This window comes from Bombina bombina, chromosome 9 (assembly GCF_027579735.1).
Source record: "Bombina bombina isolate aBomBom1 chromosome 9, aBomBom1.pri, whole genome shotgun sequence".
Lineage (NCBI taxonomy): Eukaryota > Metazoa > Chordata > Amphibia > Anura > Bombinatoridae > Bombina > Bombina bombina.
Window position 1 is genome coordinate 221,671,574 of NC_069507.1, and position 26,160 is coordinate 221,697,733.

A 26,160-nucleotide genomic window follows, 5' to 3' on the forward strand; every position below is an offset into this window, starting at 1 on the left:
CAGAACACGCACAACATCCAAGTTATGCAAAAGACGTTCCTTTTGAGAAGGAGGATTAGGACAAAAAGAAGGAATAACAATATACTGATTAATACTGCGATCTGACACTACCTTAGGGAGAAACCCCAGCTTAGTACGTAGGACCGCCTTATCAGCATGAAAAATGAGATAAGGGGTATCACGCTGCAAAGCCGAAAGTTCGGAAGCTCCGAAAAAATAGCAATAAGAAACAAGACCTTCCAAGATAGTAACTTAATATCAACAGAATGCATCGGCTCAAACGGAGCCTGCTGCAAACCTTTAAGAACAAGATTAAAGGGACAGTAAACCTCAAAAATAATGTTATACAATTCTGCACATAGTGCAGAATTATATAACATTATATTATCCTTATCTGTATAAAACGTAATATTCCCTTTTAATTTTAAGAAAACCCGGCTGTTTTACAGACCCGCTCTCTGCTGAGCTGGTCTATTTTATTCACACAGCGCATCGGGTCAGCTGTATAGTCACAGCCCGATGCGCTGTGTGAATAAAACAGACCCACTCAGCAGAGAGCAGGTCTGTAAAACAGCCGGGTTTTCTTAAAATTAAAAGGGAATATTACGTTTTATACAGATAAGGATAATATAATGTTATATAATTCTGCACTATGTGCATAATTATATAACATTATTTTTGAGGTGTATTGTTCCTTTAACTTACTAGTACATGTTTAATTCATTTTATCCACTGTTTACAACTACAGTCCTGTGGATCCAAAAGTGGTCATATAAACCAAAATATTATTGATAACTTTCCCTCTTATTTACAGATTTTTGCATTATTACCCGAGACCCAAGAGTGGCCTCATTAGTTGAAAGAGGGTAATTTACATATATATAGAAACTATAAAGAAATATAAAAGAGGTTGATTACTGACCATATAGGTTATTTATTTTTAACTAGTTGAACTTGTCTAAAAGTATTATGTGCATATTTATGCTATGATGTACTAGAGGCGAACTGCTGATACTCTTTACCATTATTCTGTTTAATCTCAAAAATACTGTACTACATGTACAATTTCTGGTATATAAGATTGACCCTACTGACAGTCCTATAAATGTGCAAACTGTCAAGGTACCTGTGAATAGCATTAAATAAACTACAGATGTATCACATAATTTAATATCTCATTTTAGCTTATATCTTATTTGATATGAATTGGTCTCACTACAGCCCTGCCCCCTCACTGTTTAAGACAAGTTGAGAACAAAAGGGATGATACAATTGTTCAATTAGTGAAGATAGATCCTTTTATGCCAAGGCTTTACAAGGAAGGGAAACATTTGCTCAATTAGAGAAAGCAGATTTATTCAAAGGAAGCCTTTATAAGAAGTTTTTCCTATCTGTAAACGACAGTCGCTAGGTCTGGGGCTGATCTTTTGAAGCTTAAATGAATGCAGAGAAGAACCAGTTTTACAGGGAAAGTGACCATCCAAACTTCGATGCAAATTGGTACATGCTGAGTTTTCAATTAACATCCTCCCCAGACTTGGTGACAACTTAAACATTAATAGCAAAATGTGCACTTTGAAAGCATAAAGGTCTTGAAGAGTTGAAGCTTAAACAAACTATCTATATAGTTTCCAAATATTTAATATATGCCTCAGAATGTCCAAATAAATCGTATAAATGTATATTTGTGGATCTGAGAAGAAAACAGAATTTATGCTTACCTGATAAATTACTTTCTCCAACGGTGTGTCCGGTCCACGGCGTCATCCTTACTTGTGGGAATATCTCTTCCCCAACAGGAAATGGCAAAGAGTCCCTGCAAAGCTGGCCATATAGTCCCTCCTAGGCTCCGCCCACCCCAGTCATTCGACCGACGGACAGGAGGAAAAAATAGGAGAAACCATAGGGTGTCGTGGTGACTGTAGTTAAAGAAAATAATTCATCGGACCTGATTAAAAAACCAGGGCGGGCCGTGGACCGGACACACCGTTGGAGAAAGTAATTTATCAGGTAAGCATAAATTCTGTTTTCTCCAATATTGGTGTGTCCGGTCCACGGCGTCATCCTTACTTGTGGGAACCAATACCAAAGCTTTAGGACACGGATGAAGGGAGGGAGCAAATCAGGTCACCTAAACGGAAGGCACCACGGCTTGCAAAACCTTTCTCCCAAAAATAGCCTCCGAAGAAGCAAAAGTATCAAATTTGTAAAATTTGGTAAAAGTGTGCAGTGAAGACCAAGTCGCTGCCTTACATATCTGATCAACAGAAGCCTCGTTCTTGAAGGCCCATGTGGAAGCTACAGCCCTAGTGGAGTGAGCTGTGATTCTTTCAGGAGGCTGCCGTCCGGCAGTCTCATAAGCCAATCGGATGATGCTTTTAAGCCAAAAGGAAAGAGAGGTAGAAGTTGCTTTTTGACCTCTCCTTTTACCAGAATAGACGACAAACAGAGAAGAAGTTTGTCTGAACTCTTTTGTAGCTTCTAAGTAGAACTTAAGAGCACGGACTACATCTAAATTGTGTAGCAAACGTTCCTTCTTTGAAACTGGATTCGGACACAAAGAAGGTACAACTATCTCCTGATTAATATTTTTGTTGGAAACAACCTTTGGTAGAAAACCAGGCTTAGTACGCAGAACAACCTTATCTGAATGGAACACCAGATAGGGTGGAGTACACTATAGAGCAGATAACTCAGAAACTCTTCTAGCAGAAGAAATAGCAACCAAAAACAAAACTTTCCAAGATAACAACTTAATATCTATGGAATGTAAAGGTTCAAAACGGAACCCCTTGAAGAACTGAAAGAACTAGATTTAAACTCCAGGGAGGAGTCAAAGGTCTGTAAACAGGCTTGATCCTAACCAGAGCCTGAACAAATGCTTGAACATCTGGCACAACTGCCAGTCGTTTGTGTAGTAGGACAGATAAAGCAGAAATCTGTCCCTTTAGAGAACTCGCAGATAATCCTTTATCCAAACCTTCTTGTAGAAAGGAAAGAATCCTAGGAATCTTTATCTTATTCCATGGGAATCCCTTGGATTCACACCAGCAGATATATCTTTTCCATATTTTATGGTAAATCTTTCTAGTTACCGGTTTTCTGGCCTGAACCAGAGTATCTATCACGGAATCTGAAAACCCACGCTTTGAAAGAATCAAGCGGTCAATCTCCAAGCCGTCAGCTGGAGGGAGACCAGATTTGGATGTTCGAATGGACCCTGAACAAGAAGGTCCTGTCTCAAAGGTAGCTTCCATGGTGGAACCGATGACATATTCACCAGGTCTGCATACCAAGTCCTGCGTGGCCACGCAGGAGCTATCAAGATCACCGAGGCCCTCTCCTGTTTGATCCTGGCTACCAGCCTGGGAATGAGAGGAAACGGTGGAAACACATAAGCTAGGTTGAAGGTCCAAGGCGCTACTAGTGCATCCACTAGAGTCGCCATGGGATCCCTGGATCTGGACCCGTAGCAAGGAACCTTGAAGTTCTGACGAGACGCCATCAGATCCATATCTGGAATGCCCCATAGTTGCGTCAACTGGGCAAAGATCTCCGGGTGGAGTTCCCACTCCCCCGGATGGAATGTCTGACGACTAAAATAATCCGCTTCCCAGTTTTCCACACCTGGAATGTGAATCGCAGATAGGTGGCAGGAGTGATTCTCCGCCCATTGTATTATTTTGGTCACTTCTTTCATCGCCAGGGAACTCCTTGTTCCCCCCTGATGATTGAGATACGCAACAGTCGTCATGTTGTCTGACTGGAATCTTATGAATCTGGCCTTTGCTAGCCGAGGCCAAGCCCTGAGAGCATTGAATATCGCTCTTAGTTCCAGAATGTTTATCGGGAGAAGAGACTCTTCCCGAGACCACAGTCCCTGAGCTCTCAGGGATTCCCAGACCGCGCCCCAGCCCACTAGGCTGGCGTCGGTCGTGACGATGACCCACTCTGGACTGCGGAAGCTCATTCCCTGGGATAGGTGATCCTGGGTTAGCCACCAACGGAGTGAGTCTCTGGTCTTCTGATCTACTTGAATCACTGGAGACAAGTCTGTATAGTCCCCATTCCACTGTTTCAGCATGCACAGTTGTAATGGTCTTAGATGAATTCGCGCAAAAGGAACTATGTCCATTGCCGCAACCATCAAACCTACTACTTCCATGCACTGAGCTACGGAAGGACGAGGAATAGAATGAAGAACTTGACAAGCGTTTAGAAGTTTTGACTTTCTGACTTCTGTCAAGAAAATCCTCATTTCTAAGGAATCTATTATTGTTCCCAAGAAGGGAACTCTTGTCGACGGAGACAGGGAACTTTTTTCTATGTTCACCTTCCATCCGTGAGATCTGAGAAAGGCCAGAACGATGTCTGAGTGAGCCTTTGCCTTTGAAAGAGACGACGCTTGTACTAGAATGTCGTCCAAGTACGGTACTGCTGCAATGCCCCTTGGTCTTAGAACCGCTAGAAGGGATCCGAGTACCTTTGTGAAAATCCTTGGAGCAGTGGCTAACCCGAATGGGAGTGCCACAAACTGGTAATGTTTGTCCAGAAAGGCGAACCTTAGGAACTGATGATGTTCTTTGTGGATAGGGATATGTAGATACGCATCCTTTAGATCCACGGTAGTCATAAATTGACCTTCCTGAATCGTGGGTAGAATCGTTCGAATGGTTTCCATCTTGAACGATGGTACTCTGAGAAATTTGTTTAGGATCTTTAAATCCAGGATTGGTCTGAAAGTTCCCTCTTTTTTGGGAACTACAAACAGATTTGAGTAAAATCCCATTCCTTGTTCCGCCGTTGGAACTGGGTGCATCACCCCCATCTTTAACAGGTCTTCTACACAATGTAAGAATGCCTGTCTCTTTATTTGGTTTGAGGATAAGTGAGACATGTGGAACCTTCCCCTTGGGGGTAGTGCCTTGAATTCCAGAAGATAACCCTGAGAAACTATTTCTAGCGTCCAGGGATCCTGAACATCTCTTGCCCAAGCCTGAGCAAAGAGAGAGAGTCTGCCCCCCACTAGATCAGGTCCCGGATCGGGGGCTACTCCTTCATGCTGTTTTGTTAGCAGCGGCAGGCTTCTTGGTCTGCTTACCCTTGTTCCAGCCTTGCATCGGTTTCCAGGCTGGTTTGGTCTGTGAGGCATTTCCCTCTTGCTTAGAGGATGCAGAATTAGAGCCTGGTCCGTTCCTGAAATTACGAAAGGAACGAAAATTAGACTTATTCTTGGCTTTGAAAGGCCTATCTTGTGGAAGGGCGTGGCCCTTTCCCCCAGTGATGTCTGAGATAATCTCTTTCAATTCTGGCCCAAAGAGAGTTTTACCCTTGAAGGGGATATTAAGCAATTTTGTCTTGGATGATACATCCGCTGACCAAGACTTTAGCCAAAGCGCTCTGCGCGCCACAATTGCAAACCCTGAATTTTTCGCCGCTAATCTAGCTATTTGCAAAGCGGCATCTAAAATAAAGGAGTTAGCCAACTTAAGTGCGTGAACTCTGTCCATAACCTCCTCATATGGAGTCTCTCTACTGAGCGACTTTTATCCATAGGATCTTTGAAAGCACAATTATCCTCGATAGGAATAGTAGTGCGCTTGTTTAGAGTAGAAACTGCCCCCTCGACCTTAGGGACTGTCTGCCATAAGTCCTTTCTGGGGTCGACCATAGGAAATAATTTTTAAATATAGGAGGGGGAACAAAAGGTATGCCGGGCTTCTCCCATTCCTTATTCACTATGTCCGCCACCCGCTTGGGTATAGGAAAGCGTCGGGGTGCACCGGAACCTCTAGGAACTTGTCCATCTTGCATAATTTTTCTGGAATGACCAGGTTGTCACAATCATCCAGAGTAGATAACACCTCCTTAAGCAGTGCGCGGAGATGTTCTAATTTAAATTTAAATGTCACATCATCAGGTTCAGCCTGTTGGGAAATTTTTCCTGAATCTGAAATTTCCCCATCTGACAAAACCTCCCTCATGGCCCCTTCAGATTGGTGTGAGGGTATGACAGAACAATTATCATCAGCGCCCTCCTGCTCTTCAGTGTTTAAAACAGAGCAATCGCGCTTTCTCTGATATGCAGGCATTTTGGATAAAATATTTGCTATGGAGTTATCCATTACAGCCGTCAATTGTTGCATGGTAATAAGCATTGGCGCGCTAGAAGTACTAGGGGCCTCCTGCGTGGGCAAAACTGGTGTAGACACAGAAGGAGATTATGTAGAACCATGTCTACTCCCTTCATCTGAAGAATCATCTTGGGCAACTTCATTATCTGTGACAGTACTGTCCTTACTTTGTTTGGACGCTTTGGCACAATTATCACATAATTTAGAAGGGGGAGACACATTGACTTTCATACATATAGAACATAGCTTATCTGAAGGCACAGACATGTTAAAACAGGCTTAAACTTGTCAGTAAAACACAAAAAACGTTTTAAAACAAAACAGTTACTGTCTCTTTAAATTTTAAACAGAGCACACTTTATTACTGAATATGTGAAAAAAAATGAAGGAATTGTTCAAAATTTACCAAAATTTCACCACAGTGTCTTAAAGCATTAAAAGAATTGCACACCAATTTTCAGAGCTTTAACCCTTAAAATAACGAAACCAGAGCCGGTTACAGTTTTAACCCCTCTACAGTCCCAGCTACAGCCTTTGCTGCGACTCTACCAAGCCCAGAGGGGAATACGATACCAAATGACGCCTTCTAGGAACTTTTCCAACTATTTTCAGGTCCTCACACATGCATCTGCATGTCTTGCTCTCAAAAACAACTGCGCAGTAATGGCACGAAAATGAGGCTCAGCCTACAACTGGGAAGGCCCTTCCTGACTGGAAAAGGTGTCTAACATAGTGCCTGACGTTAAAAAAACGTTCCCCAAGTTTATAAGACAGTTTCAGGAATGGGAAAAAAATGCCAAACATCAAGCTTCTAGCAACCAGAAGCAAATGAAAAATGAGACTGAAATAATGTGGAGACAAAAGCGACGCCCATATTTTTTGGCGCCAAATAAGACGCCCACATTATTTGGCGCCTAAATGCTTTTGGCGCCAAAAATGACGCCACATCCGGAACGCCGACATTTTTGGCGCAAAATAACGTCAAAAAAATGACGCAACTTCCGGCGACACGTATGACGCCGGAAACGGAAATGAATTTTTGCGCCGAAAAAGTCCGCGCCAAGAATGACGCAATAAAATGAAGCATTTTCAGCCCCCGCGAGCCTAACAGCCCACAGGGAAAAAAGTCAAATTTTTGAGGTAAGAAAAATATGATAATTAAAGCATAATCCCAAATATGAAACTGACTGTCTGGAAATAAGGAAAGTTGAACATTCTGAGTCAAGGCAAATAAATGTTTGAATACATATATTTAGAACTTTATAAATAAAGTGCCCAACCATAGCTTAGAGTGTCACAGAAAATAAGACTTACTTACCCCAGGACACTCATCTACATGTTTGTAGAAAGCCAAACCAGTACTGAAACGAGAATCAGTAGAGGAAATGGTAAATATAAGAGTATATCGTCGATCTGAAAAGGGAGGTAAGAGATGAATCTCTACGACCGATAACAGAGAACCTTATGAAATAGACCCCGTAGAAGGAGATCACTGCATTCAATAGGCAATACTCTCCTCACATCCCTCTGACATTCACTGCACGCTGAGAGGAAAACCGGGCTCCAACTTGCTGCGGAGCGCATATCAACGTAGAATCTAGCACAAACTTACTTCACCACCTCCCTTGGAGGCAAAGTTTGTAAAACTGATTTGTGGGTGTGGTGAGGGGTGTATTTATAGGCATTTTAAGGTTTGGGAAACTTTGCCCCTCCTGGTAGGAATGTATATCCCATACGTCACTAGCTCATGGACTCTTGTTAATTACATGAAAGAAATGCCCAAATAAAGCAATCGATTTTGCCCATAAAAGTGTCTACCAGTTTTATAGCCCATATTAAGCCCTTTATTCTGCTTGAGACTAAGAAAATGGCTTACCGGTCCCCATGAGGGGAAATGACAGCCTTCCAGCATTACACAGTCTTGTTAGAAATACGGCTAGTCATATCTTAAGCAGAAAAGTCTGCTAACTGTTTGCCCCAACTGAAGTTACTTCATCTCAACAGTCCTATGTGGAAACAGCAAAGGATTTTAGTTACTGTCTGCTAAAATCATCTTCCTCTCACAAACAGAATTCTTCATCTTTTTCTGTTTCAGAGTAAATAGTACATACCAGCACTATTTTAAAATAACAAACTCTTGATAGTAGAATAAAAAACTACAACTAAACACCACATACTCTTAACTATCTCCGTGGAGATGTTGCCTGTGCAACGGCAAAGAGAATGACTGGGGTGGGCGGAGCCTAGGAGGGACTATATGGCCAGCTTTGCTGGGACTCTTTGCCATTTCCTGTTGGGGAAGAGATATTCCCACAAGTAAGGATGACGCCGTGGACCGGACACACCAATGTTGGAGAAATGCCTAACAGTAACATAAGAGATAAGATAAGTTTTTGCTGAATTTGATAAGTAGCTATATTGTCAATATAAAATGTTTAACTGTGTCAGAATAACATTGTCTCTTTCATTTCAGACCTAGGAGAAAACAGTAAATTGTCCCATAATTTATACAGATATTTATACACTCAGCAAGAGATATACAGATATGTAATGTTTATATTAATATAGGATAATAATCAAATGTAAATATAGCTATATGAAATTACATCAGATTGCTTTTCACAAGGTATGTCTATGATATAAAATGGGAATTGTAAACTGAGAAAATATTAATTAATTAGATCCATGCTAAAAGTATTAAAATCCTCTTAAGTGCCATAATGAAGTGGAATATACTCATGTTTAGTTTGAAAATACTCAGGGTAAATAGTATAATGTAACCCCATACATATGGAACATGTGATTTATTAATATTAGAAAATAGTGAGTATATTAAATATACATTTGAAGATATATAGTAAACTGTATTTACCGTTAGCAATATTGATAATGAGACTGCATTTCTAGTTGTCTGATGCCCCCTAGTGGAATAGGACTGGTGTGACAGCCAAACAAATTGACTGTTAAAGCCTATACATTTCCCAGAAAGCCAATTGAATGTTCAGATCCGAGGGCCAATCAGAGACAGCACCGGAAGGTCGTATCCAAAACGTTCACCAATGATTACAAAATAGATGCAGCCTTATCAATTGATAAAAGCCTGATGCATAGGAGAAAGAGGGGTCTTTTGTCTTTGATGCTGAATTTTGACTGAGATAACCTTGCTGCTTTTGGAAAACAGTAACTATAAGCAAAATTGGGCTAACTTTTTTTATCGAAAATTGTATATAACTCTTCATATGAGGTGAATGGATTTATCCCTAAAGTTACAAAAGGAACGAAAATTAGAATTCTGGCAACCTTTAGGCCTGTTCTTTTTATCTTGGAGGTAAGAAAGATCCCTTTCCACCTGTAATATTGGATATTATCTCAGCCAGACCTGGACCAAACAGGTACCTCAGACGATAGATGTATCATCCTTTATCAGATAAATTAGAAAGACTAAACGCAGCCTTAGCAGAGTCAGAATTAATAGACACATTTTTTTATTTCCTCTTTCGCTTACCAGCAACAGGAAAGGCCAATAAGGCTGCCAAAACAGCCAGCCAATGTTATCTGCACAGCAAAATCCCCTGGTAAATAAACACCCCCAGGAGGATTTTGAGAGGAAGCACAAGGCACTTTTTTTGAAACAGATTGGGACGTTTGAGGAGAAAGAAGAGGCATGGAATGGACAACATTATCCTGAGAGACAGATTTAGGAGGGGAAATCTTGTCTTTAGACATTAAAGTTTTATCCAAACATTTGGAACACAATTGCATGTGAGGTACTATCTGAGCCTCCAAACAAAAATATAATTTATGCTTACCTGATAAATTCATTTCTCCTGTAGTGAAGTCAGTCCACGGGTCATCCATTACTTATGGGATTATAACTCCTCCCTAACAGGAAGTGCAAGAGGATCACCCAAGCAGAGCTGCTATATAGCTCCTCCCCTCTATGTCATATCCAGTCATTCGACCGAAACCATACGAGAAAGGAGAAACTATAGGGTGCAGTGGTGACTGGAGTTTAATTAAAATTTAGACCTGCCGTAAAAACAGGGCGGGCCGTGGACTGACTACACTACAGGAGAAATGAATTTATCAGGTAAGCATAAATTATATTTTCTCCTGTTAAGTGTAGTCAGTCCACGGGTCATCCATTACTTATGGGATACCAATACCAAAGCTAAAAGTACACGGATGACGGGAGGGACAGGCAGGATCTTTACACGGAAGGAACCACTGCCTGTAGAACCTTTCTCCCAAAAACAGCCTCCGAAGAAGCAAAAGTGTCAAATTTGTAAAATTTTGAAAAAGTGTGAAGTGAAGACCAAGTTGCAGCCTTGCAAATCTGTTCAACAGAGGCCTCATTCTTAAAGGCCCAAGTGGAAGCCACAGCTCTAGTAGAATGAGCTGTAATCCTTTCAGGAGGCTGCTGTCCAGCAGTCTCATAGGCTAAACGTATTATGCTACGAAGCCAAAAAGAGAGAGAGGTAGCCGAAGCTTTTTGACCTCTCCTCTGTCTAGAATAAACGACAAACAGGGAAGAAGTTTGACGAAAATCTTTAGTTGCCTGCAAATAAAATTTTAGGGCACGGACGACGTCCAGATTGTGCAAAAGTCGTTCCTTCTTTGAAGAAGGGTTAGGGCACAATGATGGAACAACAATCTCTTGATTGATATTCTTGTTAGTGACTACCTTAGGTAAGAACCCAGGTTTAGTACGCAGAACTACCTTGTCTGAATAAAAAATCAGATAAGGAGAATCACAATGTAAGGCCGATAACTCAGAGACTCTTCGAGCCGAGGAAATAGCCATTAAAAACAGAACTTTCCAAGATAACAGCTTGATATCGATGGAATGAAGGGGTTCAAACGGAACACCTTGCAGAACGTTAAGAACTAAGTTTAAGCTCCACGGCGGAGCAACAGTCTTAAACACAGGCTTAATCCTAGCCAAAGCCTGACAAAAAGCCTGAACGTCTGGAACTTCTGCCAGACGTTTGTGTAAAAGGATAGACAGAGCTGAAATCTGTCCCTTTAACGAACTAGCAGATAAACCCTTTTCTAAACCCTCTTGTAGAAAAGACAATATCCTAGGAATCCTAACCTTACTCCATGAGTAACTCTTGGATTCACACCAATATAAGTATTTACGCCATATTTTATGGTAAATTTTCCTGGTAACAGGTTTCCTAGCCTGTATTAAGGTATCAATCACTGACTCCGAGAATCCACGCTTTGATAGAATCAAGCGTTCAATCTCCATGCAGTCAGCCTCAGAGAAATTAGATTTGGATGTTTGAAAGGACCCTGAATCAGAAGGTCCTGTCTCAGAGGCAGAGACCATGGTGGACAGGATGACATGTCCACTAGATCTGCATACCAGGTCCTGCGTGGCCACGCAGGCGCTATTAGAATCACTGATGCTCTCTCCTGTTTGATCCTGGCAATCAATCGAGGAAGCATCGGGAAAGGTGGAAACACATAAGCCATGTTGAAGACCCAAGGTGCTGTCAGAGCATCTATCAGCACCGCTCCCGGGTCCCTGGACCTGGATCCGTAACAAGGAAGCTTGGCGTTCTGGCGAGACGCCATGAGATCCAGATCTGGTTTGCCCCAATGATGAAGCAGTTGGGCAAACACCTCCGGATGAAGTTCCCACTCCCCCGGATGAAAGGTCCACCTCCCAGTTCTCCACGCCTGGGATGTGGATCGCTGACAGGTAGCAAGAGTGAGACTCTGCCCAGCGAATTATCTTTGAGACTTCCATCATCGCTAGGGAACTCCTTGTTCCTCCTTGATGGTTGATGTAAGCCACAGTCGTGATGTTGTCCGACTGAAACCTGATGAACCTCAGAGTTGCTAACTGAGGCCAAGCCAGAAGAGCATTGAAAATTGCTCTTAATTCCAGAATGTTTATTGGAAGGAGTCTCTCCTCCTGAGTCCATGATCCCTGAGCCTTCAGGGAATTCCAGACTGCGCCCCAACCTAGAAGGCTGGCGTCTGTTGTTACAATCGTCCAATCTGGCCTGCGGAAGGGCATCCCCTTGGACAGATGTGGCCGAGAAAGCCACCATAGAAGAGAATCTCTGGTCTCTTGATCCAGATTTAGCAGAGGGGACAAATCTGAGTAATCCCCATTCCACTGACTTAGCATGCACAATTGCAGCGGTCTGAGATACAGGCGCGCAAATGGTACTATGTCCATTGCCGCTACCATTAAGCCGATTACCTCCAAGCACTGAGCCACTGACGGGTGTTGAATGGAATGAAGGACACGGCAAGCATTTAGAGGTTTTGATAACCTGTCCTCCGTCAGGTAAATTTTCATTTCTACAGAATCTATAAGAGTCCCTAGAAAGGGAACTCTTGTGAGTGGCAATAGAGAACTCTTTTCTACGTTCACCTTCCACCCATGCGACCTTAGAAATGCCAGAACTAACTCTGTATGAGACTTGGCAGTTTGGAAACTTGACGCTTGTATCAGAATGTCGTCTAGGTACGGAGCTACCGCTATGCCTCGCGGTCTTAGTACCGCCAGAAGAGAGCCCAGAACCTTTGTAAAGATTCTTGGAGCCGTAGCTAACCCGAAGGGAAGAGCTACAAACTGGTAATGCCTGTTTAGGAAGGCAAATCTTAGATACCGGTAATGATCCTTGTGAATCGGTATGTGAAGGTAGGCATCCTTTAAATCCACTGTGGTCATGTACTGACCCTCTTGGATCATGGGTAAGATGGTTCGAATAGTTTCCATTTTGAACGATGGAACTCTTAGGAATTTGTTTAGGATCTTTAAGTCCAAGATTGGTCTGCAGGTTCCCTCTTTTTTGGGAACCACAAACAGATTTGAATAGAATCCTTGCCCGTGTTCCGACCGCGGAACTGGGTGGATCACTCCCATTAGTAAGAGGTCTTGTACACAGCGTAGAAACGCCTCTTTCTTTATCTGGTTTGCTGATAACCTTGAAAGATGAAATCTCCCTTGTGGAGGAGAAGCTTTGAAGTCCAGAAGATATCCCTGAGATATGATTTCCAACGCCCAGGGATCCTGGACATCTCTTGCCCAAGCCTGGGCAAAGAGAGAAAGTCTGCCCCCCACTATATCCGTTTCCGGATCGGGGGCCCTCACTTCATGCTGTCTTAGGGGCAGCAGCAGGTTTTCTGGCCTGCTTGCCCTTGTTCCAGGACTGGTTAGGTTTCCAGCCCTGTCTGTAGCGAGCAACAGTTCCTTCCTGTCTTGGAGCGGAGGAAGTTGATGCTGCTCCTGCCTTGAAATTACGAAAGGCACGAAAATTAGACTGTTTAGCCTTTGGTTTGGCCCTGTCTTGAGGCAGGGCATGGCCCTTACCTCCAGTAATGTCAGCGATAATTTCTTTCAAGCCGGGCCCGAATAATGTCTGCCCTTTGAAAGGAATATTAAGCAATTTAGATTTAGAAGTCACATCAGCTGACCAGGATTTAAACCACAGCGCTCTGCGCGCTTGAATGGCGAATCCGGAGTTCTTAGCCGTAAGTTTGGTTAAGTGTACTACGGCATCAGAAATAAATGAATTAGCTAGCTTAAGGGCTTTAAGCTTGTTCATAATCTCATCCAATGGAGCTGTGCTAAGGGTCTCTTCCAGAGACTCAAACCAGAATGCCGCCGCCGCCGCAGCAGTGACAGGCGCGATGCATGCAAGGGGTTGCAATATAAAACCTTGCTGAACAAACATTTTCTTAAGGTAACCCTCTAACTTTTTATCCATTGGATCTGAAAAAGCACAGCTATCCTCCACCGGGATAGTGGTGCGCTTAGCCAGAGTAGAAACTGCTCCCTCCACCTTAGGGACCGTCTGCCATAGGTCCCGTGTGGTGGCGTCTATTGGAAACATTTTTCTAAATATAGGAGGGGGTGAAAAGGGCACACCGGGTCTATCCCACTCCTTGTTAACAATTTCTGTAAGCCTTTTAGGTATAGGAAAAACGTCAGTACACGCCGGTACCGCAAAATATTTATCCAGCCTACATACTTTCTCTGGAATTGCAACCGTGTTACAATCATTCAGAGCCGCTAATACCTCCCCTAGTAATACAAGGAGGTTCTCAAGCTTAAATTTAAAATCTCTGAATCCAGTTTACTTGGATCAGATCCGTCACCCACAGAATGAAGCTCTCCGTCCTCATGTTCTGCAAATTGTGACACAGTATCAGACATGGCTCTACTATTATCAGCGCACTCTGTTCTTACCCCAGAGTGATCGCGTTTACCTCTTAATTCTGGCAATTTAGATAGTACTTCAGTCATAACATTAGCCATGTCTTGCAAAGTGATTTGCATGGGCCGCCCTGATGTACTTGGCGCCACAATATCACGCACCTCCTGAGCGGGAGGCGAAGGTACTGACACGTGAGGAGAGTTAGTCGGCATAACTTTCCCCTCGTTGTCTGGTGATATTTTTTTAACATATAAAGTTTGACTTTTATTCAAAGTAACATCTATACATTGAGTGCACAAATTTCTATTGGGCTCCACATTGGCCTTTAAACATAGTGAACAAACAGATTCATCTGTGTCAGACATGTTTAAACAGACTAGCAATAACACTAGCAAGCTTGGAAAAAACTTTTAAATAAATTTACAAGCTATATAAAAAACGCTACTGCGCCTTTAAGAAACATAAAAATGTAATACAGTTGAATTAACAATGAACCAAATATGTTAAAACAACCAAATTTTAACAGAAAATGTATAAAGTTAGCAGAGGATTGCACCCACCAGCAAAAGGATGATTAACCCCTTAATACCCAAAACGGATAACAGTTGAAATAATAAACATTTTTATCACAGTCAAACACACTGTCACAGGTCTGCTGTGACTGATTACCTCCCTCAAAACTAGTTTTGGAGACCCCTGGGCTCTGTAGAGACGTCCTGGATCATGGAGGAAGAAATAGGAAGACTGTGACTAAATTTTTACTGCGCAATAAAGCGCTAAAATAGGCCCCTCCCACTCATATTACAACAGTGGGGAAGCTCAGTAAACTGTTTTTATGCAGAAAAAAACGACAGCCATGTGGTAAAAATCATGCCCATAAAGTTTTATCACCAAGTACCTCAGAAAAAACGATTAACATGCCAGTAAACGTTTTAAAATTGAAAATTATGAAGTGTTATTAATAAGCCTGCTGCTAGTCGCTTTCACTGCAGTGCAGGCTCAAATATTACTTTAATATTGACAGTATTTTCTTAGTGAAATTCCATTCCCCAGAAATACCTCAGAGTATACATACATACATATCAGCCTGATACCAGTCGCTACTACTGCATTTAAGGCTGCACTTACATTACATCGGTATTAGCAGTATTTTCTCAGTCAATTCCATTCTTTAGAAAATAATTTACTGCACATACCTCCTTGCAGGTGGGCCCTGCATGCTATCCCCTGTTCTGAAGTTACCTCACTCCTCAGAATGGCCGAGAACAGCAAGTGGATCTTAGTTACGACCGCTAAGATCATAGAAAACTCAGGCAGATTCTTCTTCTAATGCTGCCTGAGAACAAACACACTCCGGTGCCGTTTAAAATAACAAACTTTTGATTGAAGAAATAAAAACTAAGTTTAACACACCACAGTCCTCTCACACGTCCTATCTTTAGTTAGGTGCAAGAGAATGACTGGATATGACGTAGAGGGGAGGAGCTATATAGCAGCTCTGCTTGGGTGATCCTCTTGCACTTCCTGTTAGGGAGAAGTTATAATCCCATAAGTAATGGATGACCCGTGGACTGACTACACTTAACAGGAGAAACAAACATTTTACAACATTAATTTCAGAATTTAGTTCTATGTCGATCATAGCTATGAAAATTAAATCTCACAAAAAAGAAATAAAGGAACAGGAGATATAATTATCAAATACCTCCAAAAAAACTATTTAAATCTAATATAATATGCAGCCTCTATATCCTCAGTCTGACTTAGGTAACTCGCCACACCGTAACCAGGAGGTCCCACCAGTAACTGGATAATGGCACAGCAAGGCTATCCTTCCAACGATCCTCCTTCCAAGCTCAGTTTCCGTTTGTAATAAAGACTCCTCCGGTATTCAAAAGCTCCAGAAGCGTTTACACGTACCACACACCTCTGCTCTGTAAGCCACTATGAGTAACACAAGCGAAAGAGCGGTGGGTCATGTGAGAGCAAGAAAAAAATTAACTGTGCCACAGAGAGAAAACGCGTGAATCCTAAGCACTACATTAACTCTTTCCACTGAAAATAGACAAGTCCCCTAAACAGAACCGTTACGGTCCCAGAGTGTAAAAAAAGTAAACAGGGATTAAAATAAAATCCCTCCTGAAAAACTTCCAGCCCAACTCGGCCTCAGTAAATAGGGAAAAACCTTAACCCTTTAAGCCTCCAGTTCCACAATAATATATTGCCTGCAAAAAGTACTGCCCAAAATAAATTCCCATAACCAGGAATTAAGAGAGTCCTATTTAACGACCCACAGAGGAATTAACCTCTAGAGTGCTGCCCCCAGAACCTAGAAGGCAAGAGCGCTTACTTGTGGATCCAGCTGCAGGGCAGGAACAGCTTCTTAGGTGTGACTGATATTTAGTATCTGTCAGAGACCTGTAGAAAAGGAAAATACAGAGTAACCAACCCTGGTTTTCTCTCAAAGGTGTAGCATAGATGTTAGAAATAAAGCAAAGACCACCTCACCGCTTTCTATCTGCTAAAAGCCACCATTAATCTTGCTAAAGAGATTGACATGGACACAGCATAGCCCAAAATCCTTACTTGCAGGGAAAAGTACCCATTAAAGGATTAAACATCTTCAGACACCATCTTCGCACATCCTTTCTTGACAAAGGCAAAGAGAATGACTGGGGGTTATGGGTAAGGGAAGTGATACTTAAAGTGAATGTAAATTTTGAAGATAAAGTGCCCGGTTTTTAAAAATCAGATTAAAAACAGGGGCACTTGAATTCATCAAAATTTACATTTCACTCCTGTTGTGAAAATACTTACCTTTTAATCTTGACAGCCGCTGCATCGCTTCCTCCGCCCATCGCAAAGCCTCTTCCTGGGTCTAAAACGAGGAATCTGGCTTCCTCCAATCCCGGAGTTGAATCAGACACTGATTCCCCGGGGGGAAGCCGTGATTGGTGGATGACCGATCCGTCATTTCTGACGTAGGAAGAGGCTTGTGACGACCAGGGAAAGCTGGAGCGGCTGTCAAGATTAAAAGGTGAGTATTTTCACAACACGAGTGAAATGTAAATTTTGATGAATTAAAGTCCCCCTGTTTTTAATAAAAAATTTAAAAACCGGGCACATTTTCATCAAACTTTACATTCACTTTAACAGCTCTGCTGGGGTTCTCTTTGTCTTTTCCTGCTGACCAGGAGTGAATATCCCACTAGTAATTTGAATGATTCGTGGACTCTCCATGCCTTAGGAAAGAAAAATGAATTTTCTACATATAGGTAAACATACTTTTAGACATAAATAAAACCAGATTTGTACTTAGCAATATTTCCTCCCATATGAAGCAAAAAAATATCAGTTTTAGTGGGAATATAGTCACTGACTAATGTCACCAGCACCTTCAAAACACATTTACTACATTTTTGCACTTTGCTTTTCACTTTCATTTTAAAGGGACATGAAACCCCAAAATGTAATTTTATGATTCAGATAAAGGCATACTTTCCAATGTACGTCTTATCAAATTTGCTTTATTTTCTTGGTATGTTTTGTTGAAGGTGCAGTATTGCACTTCTCCGAGCTAGCTGAACACATAAGGTAAGTAAATGATAAGCGGCGTATATATGTGTAGCCATCTATAAGCAGGTAGCTCACAGTGCACTGCTGCTGTGGAGCATAATTAGGTATGCTTTTCAACAAATTATACCAAGGGAATGAAGCAAATTAGATAATAGATGCAAATTGGAAGGCCGTTTAAAATGGCATGCACGGGGGGGAGGAGTCAGCTATGGAACTGAACGGTCGCATCTCATAGTAGCTCCGGCTATATTCTTTGGAAAATAACTCTTTTGGCCGTTCAGATTCCCAAACTTTCACAATTTTGGTAACATAGAAGATCTAGAGATATTGGTGTTTGAAGTGGAGGAGCAGAATACCCTCCTGATGAACAGATCCTATCTTTCTGATAGCAGGCCTACAACCTAATCACTCTAGGAGCGGCCATTCTCATCAACGCATGACTATCGAGCCGCAATCTAGCTTAACTACAAAGAAAAACAGAATTTATGTTTACCTGATAAATTACTTTCTCCAACGGTGTGTCCGGTCCACGGCGTCATCCTTACTTGTGGGATATTCTCTTCCCCAACAGGAAATGGCAAAGAGCCCAGCAAAGCTGGTCACATGATCCCTCCTAGGCTCCGCCTACCCCAGTCATTCGACCGACGTTAAGGAGGAATATTTGCATAGGAGAAACCATATGATACCGTGGTGACTGTAGTTAAAGAAAATAAATTATCAGACCTGATTAAAAAACCAGGGCGGGCCGTGGACCGGACACACCGTTGGAGAAAGTAATTTATCAGGTAAACATAAATTCTGTTTTCTCCAACATAGGTGTGTCCGGTCCACGGCGTCATCCTTACTTGTGGGAACCAATACCAAAGCTTTAGGACACGGATGAAGGGAGGGAGCAAATCAGGTCACCTAAATGGAAGGCACCACGGCTTGCAAAACCTTTCTCCCAAAAACAGCCTCAGAAGAAGCAAAAGTATCAAACTTGTAAAATTTGGTAAAAGTGTGCAGTGAAGACCAAGTCGCTGCCCTACATATCTGATCAACAGAAGCCTCGTTCTTGAAGGCCCATGTGGAAGCCACAGCCCTAGTGGAATGAGCTGTGATTCTTTCAGGAGGCTGCCGTCCGGCAGTCTCGTAAGCCAATCTGATGATGCTTTTAATCCAAAAAGAGAGAGAGGTAGAAGTTGCTTTTTGACCTCTCCTTTTACCAGAATAAACAACAAACAAGGAAGATGTTTGTCTAAAATCCTTTGTAGCATCTAAATAGAATTTTAGAGCGCGAACAACATCCAAATTGTGCAACAAACGTTCCTTCTTCGAAACTGGTTTCGGACACAAAGAAGGCACGACTATCTCCTGGTTAATGTTTTTGTTAGAAACAACTTTTGGAAGAAAACCAGGTTTAGTACGTAAAACCACCTTATCTGCATGGAACACCAGATAAGGAGGAGAACACTGCAGAGCAGATAATTCTGAAACTCTTCTAGCAGAAGAAATTGCAACCAAAAACAAAACTTTCCAAGATAATAACTTAATATCAACGGAATGTAAGGGTTCAAACGGAACCCCCTGAAGAACTGAAAGAACTAAGTTGAGACTCCAAGGAGGAGTCAAAGGTTTGTAAACAGGCTTGATTCTAACCAGAGCCTGAACAAAGGCTTGAACATCTGGCACAGCTGCCAGCTTTTTGTGAAGTAACACAGACAAGGCAGAAATCTGTCCCTTCAAGGAACTTGCAGATAATCCTTTCTCCAATCCTTCTTGGAGAAAGGATAGAATCTTAGGAATCTTTACCTTGTCCCAGGGGAATCCTTTAGATTCACACCAACAGATATATTTTTTCCATATTTTGTGGTAAATTTTTCTAGTTACAGGCTTTCTGGCCTGAACAAGAGTATCAATAACAGAATCTGAGAACCCTCGTTTTGATAAAATCAAGCGTTCAATCTCCAAGCAGTCAGCTGGAGTGAGACCAGATTCGGATGTTCGAACGGACCTTGAACAAGAAGGTCTCGTCTCAAAGGTAGCTTCCATGGTGGAGCCGATGACATATTCACCAGATCTGCATACCAAGTCCTGCGTGGCCACGCAGGAGCTATCAAGATCACCGACGCCCTCTCCTGATGGATCCTGGCTACCAGCCTGGGGATGAGAGGAAACGGCGGGAATACATAAGCTAGTTTGAAGGTCCAAGGTGCTACTAGTGCATCTACTAGAGTCGCCTTGGGATCCCTGGATCTGGACCCGTAGCAAGGAACCTTGAAGTTCTGACGAGAGGCCATCAGATCCATGTCTGGAATGCCCCACAGTTGAGTGATTTGGGCAAAGATTTCCGAATGGAGTTCCCACTCCCCCGGATGCAATGTCTGACGACTCAGAAAATCCGCTTCCCAATTTTCCACTCCTGGGATGTGGATTGCAGACAGGTGGCAGGAGCGAGTCTCCGCCCATTGAATGATTTTGGTCACTTCTTCCATCGCCAGGGAACTCCTTGTTCCCCCCTGATGGTTGATGTACGCAACAGTCGTCATGTTGTCTGATTGAAACCGTATGAACTTGGCCTTCGCTAGCTGAGGCCAAGCCTTGAGAGCATTGAATATCGCTCTCAGTTCCAGAATATTTATCGGTAGAAGAGATTCTTCCCGAGACCAAAGACCCTGAGCTTTCAGGGATCCCCAGACCGCGGCCCAGCCCATCAGACTGGCGTCGGTCGTGACAATGACCCACTCTGGTCTGCGGAAGGTCATCCCTTGTGACAGGTTGTCCAGGGACAGCCACCAACGGAGTGAGTCTCTGGTCCTCTGATTTACTTGTATCTTCGGAGACAAGTCTGTATAGTCCCCATTCCACTGACTGAGCATGCACAGTTGTAATGGTCTTAGATGAATGCGCGCAAAAGGAACTATGTCCATTGCCGCTACCATCAAACCTATTACTTCCATGCACTGCGCTATGGAAGGAAGAGGAACGGAATGAAGTGTCCGACAAGAGTTTAGAAGTTTTGTTTTTCTGGCCTCTGTCAGAAAAATCCTCATTTCTAAGGAGTCTATTATTGTTCCCAAGAAGGGAACCCTTGTCGACAGAGATAGAGAACTCTTTTCCACGTTCACTTTCCATCCGTGAGATCTGAGAAAGGCCAGGACTATGTCCGTGTGAGCCTTTGCTTGAGGAAGGGACGACGCTTGAATCAGAATGTCGTCCAAGTAAGGTACTACTGCAATGCCCCTTGGTCTTAGCACCGCTAGAAGGGACCCTAGTACCTTTGTGAAAATCCTTGGAGCAGTGGCTAATCCGAAAGGAAGCGCCACGAACTGGTAATGCTTGTCCAGGAATGCGAACCTTAGGAACCGATGATGTTCCTTGTGGATAGGAATATGTAGATACGCATCCTTTAAATCCACCGTGGTCATGAATTGACCTTCCTGGATGAAAGGAAGAATTGTTCGAATGGTTTCCATCTTGAACGATGGAACCTTGAGAAACTTGTTTAAGATCTTGAGATCTAAGATTGGTCTGAACGTTCCCTCTTTTTTGGGAACTATGAACAGATTGGAGTAGAACCCCATCCCTTGTTCTCCTAATGGAACAGGATGAATCACTCCCATTTTTAGCAGGTCTTCTACACAATGTAAGAATGCCTGTCTTTTTATGTGGTCTGAAGACAATTGAGACCTGTGGAACCTCCCCCTTGGGGGAAGCCCCTTGAATTCCAGAAGATAACCTTGGGAGACTATTTCTAGTGCCCAAGGATCCAGAACATCTCTTGCCCAAGCCTGAGCGAAGAGAGAGAGTCTGCCCCCCACCAGATCCGGTCCCGGATCGGGGGCCAACATTTCATGCTGTCTTGGTAGCAGTGGCAGGTTTCTTGGCCTGCTTTCCCTTGTTCCAGCCTTGCATTGGTCTCCAGGCTGGCTTGGCTTGAGAAGTATTACCCTCTTGTTTAGAGGACGTAGCACTTGGGGCTGGTCCGTTTCTACGAAAGGGACGAAAATTAGGTTTATTTTTGGCCTTGAAAGACCTATCCTGAGGAAGGACGTGGCCCTTACCCCCAGTGATATCAGAGATAATCTCTTTCAAGTCAGGGCCAAACAGCGTTTTCCCCTTGAAAGGAATGTTAAGTAGTTTGTTCTTGGAAGACGCATCCGCTGACCAAGATTTCAACCAGAGCGCTCTGCGCGCCACAATAGCAAACCCAGAATTTTTCGCCGATAACCTAGCCAATTGCAAAGTGGCGTCTAGGGTGAAAGAATTAGCCAATTTGAGAGCACGGATTCTGTCCATAATCTCCTCATAAGGAGGAGAATCACTATCGATCGCCTTAACTAGTTCATCGAACCAGAAACACGCGGCTGTAGTGACAGGGACAATGCATGAAATTGGTTGTAGAAGGTAACCTTGCTGAACAAACATCTTTTTAAGCAAACCTTCTAATTTTTTATCCATAGGATCTTTGAAAGCACAACTATCTTCTATGGGTATAGTGGTGCGTTTGTTTAAAGTAGAAACCGCTCCCTCGACCTTGGGGACTGTCTGCCATAAGTCCTTTCTGGGGTCGACCATAGGAAACAATTTTTTAAATATGGGGGGAGGGACGAAAGGTATACCGGGCCTTTCCCATTCTTTATTTACTATGTCCGCCACCCGCTTGGGTATAGGAAAAGCTTCTGGGAGCCCCGGGACCTCTAGGAACTTGTCCATTTTACATAGTTTCTCTGGGATGATCAAATTCTCACAATCATCCAGAGTGGATAATACCTCCTTAAGCAGAGCGCGGAGATGTTCCAACTTAAATTTAAATGTAATCACATCGGGTTCAGCTTGTTGAGAAATTTTCCCTGAATCTGAAATTTCTCCCTCAGACAAAACCTCCCTGGCCCCCTCAGACTGGTGTAGGGGCATTTCAGAACCATTATCATCAGCGTCCTCATGCTCTTCAGTATCTAAAACAGAGCAGTCACGCTTACGCTGATAAGTGGGCATTTTGGCTAAAATGTTTTTGATAGAATTATCCATTACAGCCGTTAATTGTTGCATAGTAAGGAGTATTGGCGCGCTAGATGTACTAGGGGCCTCCTGAGTGGGCAAGACTCGTGTAGACGAAGGAGGGAATGATGCAGTACCATGCTTACTCCCCTCACTTGAGGAATCATCTTGGGCATCATTTTCAGTGTCACATAAATCACATTTATTTAAATGAGAAGGAACCCTGGCTTCCCCACATTCAGAACACAGTCTATCTGGTAGTTCAGACATGTTAAACAGGCATAAACTTGATAACAAAGTACAAAAAACGTTTTAAAATAAAACCGTTACTGTCACTTTAAATTTTAAACTGAACACACTTTATTACTGCAATTGCGAAAAAGTATGAAGGAATTGTTCAAAATTCACCAAAATTTCACCACAGTGTCTTAAAGCCTTAAAAGTATTGCACACCAAATTTGGAAGCTTTAACCCTTAAAATAACGGAACCGGAGCCGTTTTTAACTTTAACCCCTTTACAGTCCCTGGTATCTGCTTTGCTGAGACCCAACCAAGCCCAAAGGGGAATACGATACCAAATGATGCCTTCAGAAAGTCTTTTCTATGTATCAGAGCTCCTCACACATGCGACTGCATGTCATGCCTCTCAAAAACAAGTGCGCAATACCGGCGCAAAAATGAGGCTCTGCCTATGATTAGGGAAAGCCCCTAAAGAATAAGGTGTCTAAAACAGTGCCTGCCGATATTATTTTACCAAAATACCCAGATTAAATGATTCCTCAAGGCTAAATATGTGTAATATATGAATCGATTTAGCCCAGAAAAAGTCTACAGTCTTAATAAGCCCTTGTGAAGCCCTTATTTGCTTTCTGAATAAACATGGCTTACCGGATCCCATAGGGAAAATGACAGCTTCCAGCATTACATCGTCTTGTTAGAATGTGTCATACCTCAAGCAGCAAAAGACTGCTCACTGTTCCCCCAACTGAAGTTAATTCCTCTCAACAGTCCTGTGTGGAACAGCCATGGATTTTAGTAACGGTTGCTAAAATCATTTTCCTCTTACAAACAGAAATCTTCATCTCTTTTCTGTTTCAGAGTAAATAGTACATACCAGCACTATTTTAAAATAACAAACTCTTGATTGAATAATAAAAACTACAGTTAAACACTAAAAAACTCTAAGCCATCTCCGTGGAGATGTTGCCTGTACAACGGCAAAGAGAATGACTGGGGTAGGCGGAGCCTAGGAGGGATCATGTGACCAGCTTTGCTGGGCTCTTTGCCATTTCCTGTTGGGGAAGAGAATATCCCACAAGTAAGGATGACGCCGTGGACCGGACACACCTATGTTGGAGAAATAGGCTGTGGAGAAGTACGCTGCCCTTTCAAATGTCGAGGGAGCACTTCGGAACAAGATCACTAGTGAGACACAGGTATTAATCTCAGAACGCTATAGCTGCGCAATATGGAGACAGTGGCAGCATGGGACTCACCAATTCTGAAGCTAACTAAGCAACAATTCCTCCAGTTTGTAAGTGATCTCAGATCTGTGCTTCACTTACCACTGATGCCTCCCACACCTACCCGCAAGCTGAGCACAGAGGGGCCTTCCATATTGAACCCTGAATGCTGCCGTACAGCCGAGCCACAGAAGACAAATGGCCACCTACCCAGACAAGATCGCACTTCCGTATCAGCCGCCATAAAGGAGACTAGAGACTTAGGTTCAGACTTTGTCTTTGATGAGGTGCGGATCGGTAAGCTAATTCCTAGCGACCGTAAGACGGATGCACAAAGCACCACTCTGCTGGCTGAGAATACTACACATGCCACCGCACAGATGACAGAACAGCAAGCTGACAAAGGGAAGCTGGCTTACACTCCATGGCGCTTCAGGGTATATATGCTGGAGATAAACAGCCGAAACATGCAGGATCGCAAGTGTGAAAGTTTGCCAGTGGACCTTGCATTGAACAGTGCTTTTATTGCTGGTTGGTGGTCAGCTCTGGGGTTTTTGCAACCAGTGCAGTATGCTCCTTGTGGCATCCGTGGAGGCATTGGCTACTTTGGACATAACCTCCGTGCCGACAATGAGAGAAATGTGTGCAGCCTTCTGGGATATCTCTACAACCTATTTTGTGACTATGTTTTCCATGTTGTCTCTGTTTGCTGCTGTGTGCTTTATATAGTTTTCAATTCATGAATGTTTAAGCATTATTTTTTTTGTTCTATAACGTCTTTTACAAGACCCAATATTTGCCAGGATCTTAAAGTTAGAATTTTATACTCACTTCTACTATATATTACAGTGCCTCCATGGGGAACTGATATAAATGCTCAGAACATATCGATAACATTTAACATGGGCTTAGGCTTGATACACATACCAAGTGCAGTACTCACGATTCAGGCACACTAGCTCCAAATGATCTACCATACTGAAATATAATGCAATTTGTAATGTAAGTGACAACTTAAAGTGTGTGGTCGATGAACCCCTATCCCTGACTCTAACTGCTACCACCTGATTTTTCATATATACATCATAGTTGAGAAATAGAGAAGACGGTCAAATTTGGACTGAGTTGGGTATGACTCCACTGGATGATAGAGATCTTGCATCTGTGCTGACCAATGGAACTTTGTATCTAATGCTGCAGGGCATAGGGCCCATGCCCTGTGGCAGATTCATATTATATCTTCCCATATATCACCCCACCTATGTAACTGGGCACTGATCTCCTAAACTTCCCATACATGTCTGAGGAGTTATGTTCAAATGTTTTACTTGAGAGAGTCCCAGTTCTCTGTGTTTTAGTATGTTTATTGATACAAGTTCCTGTCTTGAATTACAGTTAAAGCAAATAATGTATAGAGGACTGCCTGCATGTCTGAATGGTCCACCCTCCTGTTTAACTGCCCAGTGTACTGCTGGGATATAAGCTCTTATTTATATAAAACTATGTTCTCTGCTTACCTAGTGGAGTTTATCAGTTAATTAATATTGGTTGGTCTGCTGATAGATTTTTTTCCCACTGTCATATTGATATTGGTTGTTCATTATTTTTTCTTCTATATTCTTGACCTGGGACTACTTTTTGGGGCTTCACATTACCAACAATTTGGGCACTGATACAATGTCCCTTGGATCACCGCAGAGTATTGTTATATACTTGATATCCTGGCGACCCACTGATAATTATGTATTGTATACCTCATATAGTGCAAAGTCTATGTAGGATGAGCATCTTTATTTCTGTAGCTACTGGGCATATAATTTCTCT

At 42.7% G+C, this 26,160-nt stretch overlaps 1 protein-coding gene across 1 annotated transcript in view; it reads right to left on the bottom strand.

Moving 5' to 3' along the window:
* Window positions 1-26,160, bottom strand: part of INPP5F (inositol polyphosphate-5-phosphatase F) — a 318,517-nt gene that overhangs the window by 215,939 nt on the left and 76,418 nt on the right. The window lies entirely within an intron of this gene.